The sequence below is a fragment of the Mercenaria mercenaria genome, chromosome 6 (genome assembly GCF_021730395.1).
Source record: "Mercenaria mercenaria strain notata chromosome 6, MADL_Memer_1, whole genome shotgun sequence".
Taxonomy (NCBI): domain Eukaryota; kingdom Metazoa; phylum Mollusca; class Bivalvia; order Venerida; family Veneridae; genus Mercenaria; species Mercenaria mercenaria.
This window is the reverse complement of record NC_069366.1, coordinates 45,634,429-45,640,176: the sequence shown is the minus strand read 5'-3', so window position 1 is coordinate 45,640,176 and position 5,748 is coordinate 45,634,429.

The following is a 5,748-nucleotide window of genomic DNA, read 5'->3' as shown; positions in this document are numbered from 1 at the left end:
ATTGTCAAATCTTCCTGCATAAGGTGTACTTCACGACTTTTACCTAAAAAAAAAATCAATAAGTACATGTATAAACACCAAAAGAAAATGAACAGTCCCTCCCCGCGTATATGTGAAGTTTATTCAGGACTTTAACTTATAAAAAAAAAAACTAAAGTTTTAAATGCCAAAAAGAAATAGTACAAAGTCTTCTTTCCCGCGTATATGAGTGTACTGCACACAAATTTAAAAGTATCTGCGGGGTTACATGCAGTGTACTATTTTCTTGTACAAGTCCTCTGCGTACATGCAGTGTACTCCTTAAATTTTCAGCAGTCTGTGCAGCGTCTTGAAGTGTACTTGATGACCTCTGCGTACATACTGTGTACTCGTCGAAATATTACGCGGCTGTACGCGGATGCGTGTATGTAAAAATGTACTACTCTGGCGTGCCTATGTGTTCGCGGCCATATACACAGAATATAACGCAGATGTACGCCCAGAGGCTTGCTTCTGTAAGGGTGCTGTCGATTTTGAGCAAGAAAATATCATTAGATCTGATATGCACGGCGCACACAAATTCATTTTGGCCACGGCACTGTCCGCCATTAAACAACAGGGTCATTGACCCTAAAGCGTTCACCCGAATACAAGGCTTAAAAGGTAAAAATATTTTAAAATCGGGCTAGCAGTTTCACACAAGAAGATTTTTAAAGTTTCCAATATATACATATAGGGAAATGTGACCACGCCCTTTGGCGGTCATGTTTTTTGACGAATCATAATAATTTGAACGATCTTGGTAGATGGTCACACAAGGACCATTTATGTAACATCATTTCAAAATCGGGCCAGTAGTTTCTAACAAGAAGATTTTTAAAATTCCCACGATACACATATAGGGAAAACTGACCACGCCCCCTGGCAGCCATATTTTTTGTCGAATCAGAATAATTTGAACAATTTTTGTAGAGGGTCACACAAGGACCATTTGTGTAAAATTATTTTAAAATCGGGCAAGAAGTTTCACACAAGAAGAATTTTAAAGTTTCCACTATGATACATATATATAGGGAAAAGTGACCACGCCCTCTGGTGGCCATGTTTTTCGACGAATCAAAATAATTTGCGCAATCATGGTAGAGGGTCACAAAAGGACCATTCATGTAAAATTATTTCTTGAAAAATCAGGCAGGCAGTTTCTCACAAGAAGATTTTTTAAAATTTCTTTTAGAGCTATACACATATCGGGAAAAGTGACCACGCCTTCTGGCGGCCATGTTTTTTGAAATGAATGTTGATATCTGAACAATCTTGGTTAGAGCAGTCTTTCGTCGTAACAGGGTTTGCCCGAAAGTACGGGGACAAGTAGATGAAAAACCTGTTTCGGGGCAAACCAAAGTTCTTCAGGTGGTTGCCCGGAACGACATGGTGCTTTTTCCGAACTGTTTTTAATCCTTAAATTTTCACAATAATTACAAAAAAGTATTTCAAGAATCTGAAATGAAACTTCCTAAATATAGCTTTCGTATATTTATGCTTGAATTTGATGAACACATTTGCAATATTTAGAGTTGCTTTACAAAATTCAGGAAATTACTATCCCTATGACTGGAGTTTACCGCGAATCGTAAAATTATCAAACAACGTCATGCCAGTAATTTTCCATTCCTCGTGGGACGTTGCGACCTTCGTTTATCGCCGATTACTTTTGTTATCGACACGTACACACAAAAACGCGTGTCATGTGCATTTCATTTTTTAAATATAATCGCTTCAAATTTTTCAACAAACCCGCTGAGAAGTATACAGTTTGAATTCTGTAACAATTTTAATAAGATATCGACAGAAATGTAGGCAAAATTCTATAAAAAGAAGCGAAGTTTTCATTACAATTATTTGTAAAATTTCAAACGCGCGACTCTTATATATTTATTTATTTCTGAAAGTAAATAAATAATACATTACTATGGTCATAAATTCAGACTTTTACAAGAAAGTCCAAAAAAAAACAGAATTAAAAAACTATTAAATAATGAAAAAAGCGGCTGCATTTAAATACATCAGTATTAAAACGTTTTTTTGGCAAACAAGATACTGCAAGGTGCGGCGAATAGAGGTTACGTGTCCTCGTGAACGTAAATAAAAAATTGTTTTAAAATAAAGCAGTCTGATGTGCAGTGGTTTTTAATAAGTTTATTAAGTAAATGAATTCTTTGTACATTGTCTTTTCTAGACTCCACACTATGTCATATATTCTTTTCTAACAATAACGTAAATTCCTTGAGGGTAATTAGGTCACGAGTGTAGATATATACTTTATAGTTTGAACTCAATCTGTCTAAGTACATATCTATAACGCTACGCATAGGGATCTGAGAACGACCTATTCATTGCCTTCGTTCTGACGACCCTTTCGCCTAAACCAATCAGAGCCTAACTTAACAAACTCTTGCCAAATCTACCTGTAGCTTGACTTTTTGTATTTACAATTCTTATATCGTAATGTTCTATCAGATAGCGGTTGGCTTCAGTCGGTAGGCCACTTGCTTGTAAACGACGGGTCTGGGTTCAGCCCTGGAAATGATTGCACATTTTTCATACTCTTTGACATTGAACAAGTTCGTCTGATTGGATAAAATAAAAATAGCAATACTGGAAATCCAAAAATATAACAGAAGACGAATTGTGGGAATGGGTCGTTTTAGATCTTCGTTTAGAAGTTCAAGTACTTAAGTCAGATTGTTGACACATTACATATCAGTTTATACGGGATATTGCACATTCGCTTTTAAAAAAAAATTAAAGAAGAATACTTTTTTTACTGATTTCTTCTCAGCAGCAAATTTAATGAACCGATTGCGTTACGATCGACGTTAGAAAAATGGCGCGAAAACATGGACGTTAATGCCATGACAATCTCGCGGCAACTATACCGCTTTGATCTCATCTTCAAATGCATGATACCGACCACTTCTTTTAGCTCTTTGTGAGGGGGTTTTAAATTGATGAGAAAACAAGGTCAATTACTTGTTATCAACGGAATAATTACCAATAATGTTAATGTTTTTTTTTTTCGCTTTAAACACGGATGGGTTGATATTTATTGTGTCCATATTTTTTTTGACACGTTCGGCCCCGGACTGTGATATTTATTGATAAGAATGATTCAAACTTTTTTTTGGCCTTTGGCCCATTGCACCAGAAAACACAACCAATTTTTTTTTTTTTTTTGGAGGGGGGGGGGGGTGGCGGGGGGGGGGGGGGGGGGGAAGCGCCTAACCAGGCCTGATCCATTATTGCTGTTAATTTGGAAAACTACACTATATTTAAGGAGTGGTCTATAGGGAGGGTGTCTAGGGGTACGGATCCGTACCTTAGACAAGCTGTGTTTAGGTGTTTTCTTGGGGTAGGGACCTCCTTTTTATAGATATGTTGGGTTATATAGTCTTCCCCCCCCAATTTTGAAAATGAAAATAAAAATATGATTAACCAGTGTTCACGTAAAAACTTGGATCTAAATGGTGGTTACACGATACCAGCGTCTCACCGATTGATTTACCATTCTTTCAAAACCTAATAACGAGGAATCAAATGAATACACTAGTTCCGTGCATTAGTTTGTTGTAATATAAAACTGTTGTTAACAGATAAAATGAGTGCTTGCTAACCTGGTAACCCTGAAGGAATTCTTATGTGAAAATCAGCAGAAAAAAAAATAAATTAAGCTTAATAATTTGCACCTATTGATTTGTGATTTAACAAGATTATAATGTTAATAGGCACGGAATTGATTGTTTAATAATCACATTAACGATCATTAACTGTGAAAACGTCCCCTGTATGCTCGTAACGCGTGTATACTCATTTTGACCAACAATGTTGTGTGAAAACATTAAATACCCTAAGGGTTAATTATCATTCAAGTTTAAAGTTTCAAGTATATTTGGCGCGGAATCAGCCAAACAATTTGACTTTGGGCATCTTACAAACAAAGACATTACTATGGAAAGGACACATATACAATACAAATACTATACAAAGGATTTTATAGCATTAAACAATGTTATAGTGTTTATAACCACAATATGTTATATAAAATTATATTTACATACACAAAATCATAAATGGTACTTAATACGTGGCTGTATACAATTATTACAATGTACATTTAAGAAACAGCTAAGTTTTTTCAGGGCATTTTTTTCTTATTAACATGCAGTCTTTAATATATTTTAAATTTTTTTATCTGCAAACTTTACTTTTAGTTGACATAAGCGAGTTTAAATTTCTGTCTACATGGCCAAGATATGTTTAAAAGTATTTTCTCGAACGGTTTGTATTTGTCACAACATAACATAAAATGATATTCATTCAACTGCCTTTTGATTGCACATTTTTAGCTACATAGTCTAATTTTCTCTGACTGTCCATTATATCTGCCATTTCTATACAAAGATTATGAGATGACATCGTAATCTAGAGAAATATTTTTCAAGTCATCATTTGTACTATTACAGAGATAATCTTCAAAATACAAAACATTTTTATATTTTCAATGTAGTTTAGTTTTGGCATGTTATGTATGTTTCTCTCCATTCTTGAATATGCTGGGCACGGATTCTGGCTGTATAGTTGGGAAGTAATTTACAGTTCTATCAAAATTAAGTCTAATGTTACTAAAACCTAAGTGATCCAATCACAGAATGAATTCTAGTTGCCCAAACAATTTGCTTTGTAAATGCTGCGCATAGGTCTCCATATATACATCTTAAAAAGAAGGCAAGTCGCTATTTTTCATAAGTTTCAGCCAGTATTTTATTGATCTTTCCCTGCAAATTACTGATAACGGAAATCTACCAAATTCACAAGAATAGATTCTAGAGGTACGGATCCGTATACCCTAGACATTCCATATTTTAAGGGCCCCCCTGATTAAAAAAGTAAGTTTTAGAAGGGGTAGTGTAAAATTTGAACCCACACCTGGCAATATAACTAAATACTGGTATAGGTTTTACTTTTTTGCTACAGTTTTCTCCAAAATCTTTTGTCGCCTAGTTACTTGAATATTGCAACATGGTTATCCACTTATGTTGGGTTAGCCTTGCCATCAATAGTGTGGGTAGGTTAGTTTGACTACCATTTAAATAACTGAATGCTTGAATTAAGCATAAACCAAAATAATCATATTTATAAACAAATTGATTTCGGGCATGTAATAAACTGTTTTCGGGGCAAGTGGTTTTCTTAACTTACTTGCCCGAAAGGACAAGTGCTGAAAAAAATTAAGGGATGACTGGTTTTTTGAGAGGAGTCCACACAAGGGAGCTTGTGTAAAATTAATTTTATAATCGGGCCAAAAAACAGTTGTCACACAAGAAGATTTTTTATGTTTCCACATTAAGTTGACGACGAACGGACGGACGCAGCACGCACGAACGGGGACGGAGGACACAGGCGTGATCACAATCAACTCTAACGGCAGTGAAATCTCCCGCTTCCGCGACGCGGCAAGGGAGAACATGGGTTAGAGTTTAGATCACAATTGCTCACCATGAGCACTTTATGCTCAGGTGAGCTGAAAACAAAATGTTCACCTAACGTAAAAATGAGTTAAATGGGCTGAACATGCAATAAGGAAAACCTAATGTGTAATCACGATAATTCTATGAAATCTTCCTAGACTAAAACAGACTATGTTCCAGGAATTGACATTATGCCGTCACGGTATACTGCGTGTGACGAATCTATTCTATCGCTCAAAACAAA